The sequence below is a fragment of the Schistocerca serialis genome, unplaced genomic scaffold (assembly GCF_023864345.2).
Source record: "Schistocerca serialis cubense isolate TAMUIC-IGC-003099 unplaced genomic scaffold, iqSchSeri2.2 HiC_scaffold_1248, whole genome shotgun sequence".
Taxonomy (NCBI): Eukaryota; Metazoa; Arthropoda; class Insecta; order Orthoptera; family Acrididae; genus Schistocerca; species Schistocerca serialis.
In genome coordinates, this window is record NW_026047456.1 from 15,001 (window position 1) to 22,500 (window position 7,500).

At 49.1% G+C, this 7,500-nt stretch overlaps 1 pseudogene; it reads right to left on the minus strand.

Moving 5' to 3' along the window:
* Window positions 1–5,948: 5,948 nt before the first annotated feature.
* LOC126436835 (large subunit ribosomal RNA) overlaps window positions 5,949–7,500 on the minus strand; it is a 2,980-nt pseudogene continuing 1,428 nt past the window's right edge.

Consider the following 7,500-nt stretch of genomic DNA (forward strand, 5'->3'; position numbering starts at 1 on the left):
AACTAGTAATCCATCTGTTGGTGTTGTGCCAAATGCCCCTATTGATCTTAGTAGTATGTTTCTTTGAATTCTCCTCACAGCCATGGAAGGCTTCAGAAGGCGCAACCTGTGGGCCCACAAACTTGATCCATATCCCATTATTGACACTAGCAGGCTGCCGTGGTATAGTTTGATGACATTTGGCGGTAAGTGAAATCTTTGCTGCCCGATCCTTATTAGTTTATGCATTATCGCTAGTGTCTTTCCTCCTGTTTGTTCAATATGGGTCCTAAAATTCCATCCTTGATCCAGGTAGACACCCAGATATTTACTTACATTTTTTCTTACTACAATTGCGTTGTCGATCCTGATTGACGGATCTCTTGCCATTTTCCCTTTCAGGAGCATATAGTTCGATTTTTGAGGCGCAATTGCCATTTTAGAATTCCTACACCAGGCACTCAGGATATCCATTATGTTTCTACTTCGCCCTTCTAGTTGTAGTCGGCTATTACCATGTGTTAAGATTAGCAGGTCGTCCGCGTATGCAACGGCTCCCAATACTGATGCTTCCTGCTGCAGGGAATGCAGCAACGGCTCCATATTTATATCCCAAAATACGGGGCCGCAAACTGATCCCTGTGGACATCCTTTAGTGATGTTCTTGGTCACAACCGCATTCGGGGACGTCATCTGTACCACCCGGTCTCTACAGTAGCTCTTGAAACATCTGTATAGTGCCGCCGGACACTGCATATCCTGCAAGCAGGTAAACAGCGCCGGCCACCACAGATTATCAAACGCCCCTGAGATGTCCACCATCACTCCTAGAACATATGTGCAGTTCGACGAGCTGACAAGTTCGGCCGCCGTGTTGATGGCGTCTTCCGTCGATTTTCCACGGCGGAAACCGAATTGCCATTCGTGCATTCCTGCCATTTCCCGGTGACCAGTCAATCTCGCACAGAGCAATTTCTCAAGGGCTTTGCCCAAGGTATCTAGCAGACATATTGGTCTGTATGCTTTGTGTTCTGTTGGGTCCTTGTCTGGCTTCTTTAGTATTATTATTTCTGCTCTTTTCCATCTCCTTGGAAAAGTACCTCTTTCCAGACATTTATTATATAGGTTTGCCAGTATCGGGGCTATTTTTCCTTTTATTGCTTGAAGTACCTCAACCGTGACCCTGTCGGGTCCGGGAGATTTTCCTCTTTTTAGGTTTGATATTACGTCTACCACCTCCTGCGGTGAGAAGGGGTAGACCATTATATTGTTGTTGTATTCTTCTTGTGCTCTCTCTCTTATAGCCGCCTGCTCCGGTGTGTCCTCAGAGGGATCATCATCCGGTAGCAGGGCTTGGAGGAGCACCGTTATTGTTTCTTGTCTGGTTGTGGTCATTCTATTTTCGCCTGGTATTCTTATAGATGATAAGACTGTTGGAGCTCTTATTTTTTCCCTAGCTAACTTGTATGGCTTTCCCCAGGGATCCATTGCCAGGTTATTTCTTACGAAATTTTCCCAGCTTCTTTTTCTAACTTCTATAATTTCTCTTTTATATCTCTCCCTTAGTTGTCTGTATATACGCAGTCTATGCTCCCTGTCTTGTGGGTTAAATGTGCGCTGATACCTGCGTCTTGCCCTGCGCGTAGCCTGACGTAGGTCACTTAGTTCTGGAGTCCATGGTGCCGGGTGCACGCTTTGGACTCTGCTTCTCTTTGGTACGACTGCTTCTATTACTTCCTTTATACTTTGAACTATCTGCTCCGCTGTTTCATCAACCTCGAGATCCTCATCCAGCTCTGGCGGGCTGTACTCCCGGGAGAGTCTTTCCCAGTCTACCTTTTTATAGTCATATTCTGAAAGCCATTCCTGTGGCGCCACATTCTGTTCTGATTTTAGTATATACTTTATTACATTATGATCACTGGTCGTTGCATTCTCCAATACCTCCCATTTATCTATTTTATTGGTAGCCCTGTTATTTGCCAGTGTTACATCTATATTTGTTTTTGCCCCTGCTCTATTTGAATATGTTGGTATCTCGCTAGGTGCGTTTATTATATCTAGATTTAATTCACTTATTGCATCTTCTAATTCCTGACCTTTTTCGTCTTGTTCTCCGCTGTGCCACAGGAATGACTTTGCGTTTGCATCTATTGCTATGATTACTTGATGGCCCTGTAGAGTTCTACATATTTCCTTTAGTTGTTCTAGGTACATAGTTATTGGCTCTCTATACTGACAATATATTGATACTAAATACCACTTAGTGTTTTTGGCGTGTACTTCGATTGTTACAACATGTTCATTTGTAAATTGATTTAATACTATTGTTCTTATATTACTATTTAAAATTACTATTGCAGACATTGGTCTTTCTCCCTTCATGATTATTTGAGCCGTGGCTGTCATTCCTGGGATTTTACCCTCCCGGGAGTACGGTTCTTGCAAGCATAGTATGTCAGCTTTAAGTTCTTCTGCTAATTTACGCAACTCGTAGTTTACTTGTACGCTTCTCATTGTATTAATTTGGAGAACTAAAAGATCCATTACGGATGATATGTATGGTAATGATCTTCTGGCCATGTCTTATTGGGGTCAAATCCTATTCGGCCGTATGTTGTTACCATTTGTATATATATATTTTCCAAATTGTATTTTACGCCTCTTCTTTCGTATACTTGCTTTACTATTTCCTGTAATTGTTCGTGTTCCGTGGGGATTCCGGCCGCGGCTAGCTGAATGCAGTCAACGTCCGCCAAAGCTGGATAAGTAATTCTCGAGCCGTTTGTGTGCCCCACTCTCACTAGTTGGCGTAATGCAGTGGTTAGCAGACCGGGTTCTTCTAGTCTTGCCATCTGCAGTGCGTTTTCGCATATCTTATAAGTGTTCTTTGGGTCCATTGCATTATATGTGTCACTCTTGCTTGACTGATTGTTTTTATCTTTTATGTGTTCTGAGTGGTCTCTTTTGGGCGAGCTCGGTCGTCCGTCCACGCCCTTCATCGGCGTTTTCTTTTCATTAAAAACGGACGACCGAGGTCGTCCGTATTTCTTTCCTATGTTGTTCTTTTCTATGTCTTTGTTTTGTCTCTGTGTTGGTGTAGTGTGTTGTGTCCTGGGCGCCTCTGGTCGCCCATCTCTGCCCTCCATCGGCATTTTCTTTTCATGAAAAATGGGCGACCGAGGTCGCCCTTCTGTTTGTACTTGTGCTTCTTGCGTGTTCATTGTTTGTACTTGTGCGTCTATCATGCTTATTGTTTGTACTTGTACATCCCTTGTTGTATTTTGTTTCTTGTCTTGTATCAGTGTTTCTCGTTGTGTCTTGGGCACCTCTTGCTTTCTATCTCCGCTCTCCATCTGCATTTTCTTTTCATAAAAAACGGGCGACCGAGGTCGCCCTTGTGTTGGTGTTCTTTCAATGGGAGTATTGGCAATACAGTTTTGTGCTGTACATGTTTTGTGTTGATTGTTATCCCGTTTGTTATCCCGTGTGTTTTTTGTTGTTCCCTTATTTTCAGGTTGTTTATCTGTGATTTCTTTTGCATCTTTTTCCCTTGCCCCTACTGCTTCTCTGATTTTCATGCCCCTTAGCGTATCTCTTAGTTGCTTGCTTGGTGATTTATGCTTCTTTCTTTTCTCTTGGGGGTTAATCTCCATAATCTGTCCTTTGTATAAGTCTTCCTAGTAACAGCTGATACGTGGGGCATTCTTTGGAGTTTGGTGCTCTACATTTTCTTTTTCCCCTTCTATTGCATGGTATACATGTCTCAGGTCTGTTCTTCTCTGGGCACTCTTTCTTGTTGTGGTTGTCCGTTCCACAGTGACCACAGGTGGGGTCACCCCAGGTACAGTACTTCTGTACGTGACCCAGATCCATACATCTGTGACACCTGGGTACCACGCAATAATCTTTGACCGCGACTGAACTATACTCCACATATACTCTACCATTTTGTATGAGTTCTTTTCTCAATGTTGGGGAAACCTCAACTACTTGATGTCCCGTATCTCTGTCTTTTCTCCCCATTCTAAATTTTGGTCTAAATTCCTTTTTGAAGTCTTGTGGGCTCATTTTTTCTTCAAAATTCTGAGTGTAAATACACTCCGTTAGTTCCTCTGGTGTCAACCTATTTGACACATCAAATACAGTCATTAATGGCCATCTTTTCTTTGTCCTCTCACATATTACCGATCTCTGTAAATCTTTGTGCCCCATTATTGTGTTCCTATCCTGTTGGGTGGGAGTTTCCACTATGACTGCATTTTTTGCAACTACTACTTTGTTTATTTTGACTTTTGCTTTGGTTGGATTAATTACTCTTGTGAATATTTCCTTCACCTCTTTTACGCTCTGTCCTTCTTTTGGCTTCAAAAATAATGCCACTCCTTGTTTTGCTGTCACTTTTTCTATACTTTCTTTCATATTGATTTGTTGTTTCTGTGGTCCTCCTGCCACCACTGTGGCGTATGTTTTTGTTTTTTCGGCTATTATTTGTTTATTTTGTCGTTCCAGCTCTTGTATCCTACCTTCAAGCTGGCTTTGGGCAATTGCCCATAGGGCCAGCTTGTCTTTTATTTCATTTAGTCTGTCATTGCTCATCTTCCCTTTATCTGTCACCAGTAGCGCATTTATCTCCTTTAGCCTTTCGGCTGCGCTCTTTATTTCATTTTCATCATTCACCTCGTATCGCTCGGAAGTCTCTCTCTCTGTATTTTCCGCCATGATTCTGAGAGAGACCAAAGAGTTGAGAGCCCGTCTCTTTCCCCGGACCGGCTCTTCTGGCATGGGGGGAGGCTAATTGCAGCTCGCTCACCAGTCCCGCCCCTGGACCAAGAGCTTTGTGAGCTGCCGGGTTTAGCGCGCCGTTTCCAGCGCACTAGTCCCCTTCCACGACTGTGCCACTGGGGATTTCACCCGTCCCTCCCCGGCAAATGCCCAGCGCATTCCGGAGAGGCGGATTCACCTCTCGGCCTTCGCCCCCTACTAGGCCGAGTTTCCACCCTAAGGCCTTGGACCCAGCCCTACTCAGGTGCTGGGTCGGTCCCCCAGACTTTCGGGGGTCTGGCCCCATCTAACCTAGCCAGGGACGTGTTACCACGCCCTGGTTTGGCGGAGCATGCCGAAATCCCCGACATGGCGCTGAGCCTTTGCCGGCTCAGGCCACGATCCCTCCCCAGCGAGTACAGCCGTGGGAAGAACTGGACAGATGTTGTGTCCTTGTTGACGCAGCTCCCCCTGCGCCATGCACCCTTTGCTTTCGCTTTGGGTTGGGGGACTTTTAACGTCGTCCATGACGTGAGGAACTGCAGTGGCAGGACCGCAGGGTTCCGGGATCGTCGTGAGACTTACCCTCATACCCCCGCCCCGCCACCGCGCTCAACTCAGGAGAGACAGCTGTTATGTCTCTCGTAACGCAGCTTCCCCTGCGCCATGCACCCTTTGCTTTCGCTTGGGTTGGGGGCATTTAACGTCCTGCCATGACGGGAGTTTTACGTCCTGCCTTGACACACGACAACCCACACCTATCGACGCAGCCCGGAAGGTGTTAAGGGAGTCAGTCCGGGTCTTATATGTGGAGTTTTACATCAACGAGACGGTGCGGCACTCAAACCCGAGTTACGTTCCCCGGAGGGTCTCCACACGTACTGGGGGATCATGACCGACCATGTCTCACCCACCGCTTTTGATAATTCACGGTGGGCCAGTGCGGACCAGTGTGGGTTGCACCCAGTTAAGGGCTAGCCTTTTAACGTCATGCATGGACGGCCCTTCCCGTGTTAGCTTCGCCCCATCTTGTGGGGGTACTGAGCGCCAGGGCCACGTCAAGGCCACGGGATAGGACATTGCGGTCCCCGCCCCACTCAGGTTCCTCTGAGCCCTGCTGAAGACAAATTTTCAGGGAATCAGAGGGTCTCCTGGCGGTTTTAACCCAGTTGTCGGGAGGCAACACACCTCCCCCGGGTGACGCCACGCAGACCGCTTTCCCAGCGAGTAGATAGGGACAGCGGGAATCTCGTTAATCCATTCATGCGCGTCACTAATTAGATGACGAGGCATTTGGCTACCTTAAGAGAGTCATAGTTACTCCCGCCGTTTACCCGCGCTTGCTTGAATTTCTTCACGTTGACATTCAGAGCACTGGGCAGAAATCACATTGCGTCAACACCCGCTAGGGCCATCGCAATGCTTTGTTTTAATTAGACAGTCGGATTCCCCCAGTCCGTGCCAGTTCTGAGTTGATCGTTGAATGGCGGCCGAAGAGAATCCGCGCACCCGCGCGCCCCCGGAGGAGCACGCTAAGGCGGACGCGGCCTCGCAGCAAGGAAGATCCGTGGGAGGCCAAGGCACGGGACCGAGCTCGGATCCTGCACGCAGGTTGAAGCACCGGGGCGCGAACGCCGCGCAGGCGCGCGCATCCTGCACCGCCGGCCAGCACGAGGCCAACCAACGGCGAGAGCAGACCACGCCCGCGCTAAACGCCCGCACTTACCGGCACCCCTACGGCACTCACCTCGCCCAGGCCCGGCACGTTAGCGCTGACCCACTTCCCGACCAAGCCCGACACGCCCCGATCCTCAGAGCCAATCCTTATCCCGAAGTTACGGATCCAATTTGCCGACTTCCCTTACCTACATTATTCTATCGACTAGAGGCTCTTCACCTTGGAGACCTGCTGCGGATATGGGTACGAACCGGCGCGACACCTCCACGTGGCCCTCTCCCGGATTTTCAAGGTCCGAGGGGAAGATCGGGACACCGCCGCAACTGCGGTGCTCTTCGCGTTCCAAACCCTATCTCCCTGCTAGAGGATTCCAGGGAACTCGAACGCTCATGCAGAAAAGAAAACTCTTCCCCGATCTCCCGACGGCGTCTCCGGGTCCTTTTGGGTTACCCCGACGAGCATCTCTACAAGAGGGGCCCGACTTGTATCGGTTCCGCTGCCGGGTTCCGGAATAGGAACCGGATTCCCTTTCGCCCAACGGGGGCCAGCACAAAGTGCATCATGCTATGACGGCCCCCATCAACATCGGATTTCTCCTAGGGCTTAGGATCGACTGACTCGTGTGCAACGGCTGTTCACACGAAACCCTTCTCCGCGTCAGCCCTCCAGGGCCTCGCTGGAGTATTTGCTACTACCACCAAGATCTGCACCGACGGCGGCTCCAGGCAGGCTCACGCCCAGACCCTTCTGCGCCCACCGCCGCGACCCTCCTACTCGTCAGGGCTTCGCGGCCGGCCGCAAGGACCGGCCATGACTGCCAGACTGACGGCCGAGTATAGGCACGACGCTTCAGCGCCATCCATTTTCAGGGCTAGTTGCTTCGGCAGGTGAGTTGTTACACACTCCTTAGCGGATTCCGACTTCCATGGCCACCGTCCTGCTGTCTTAAGCAACCAACGCCTTTCATGGTTTCCCATGAGCGTCGATTCGGGCGCCTTAACTCGGCGTTTGGTTCATCCCACAGCGCCAGTTCTGCTTACCAAAAGTGGCCCACTTGGCACTCCGATCCGAGTCGTTTG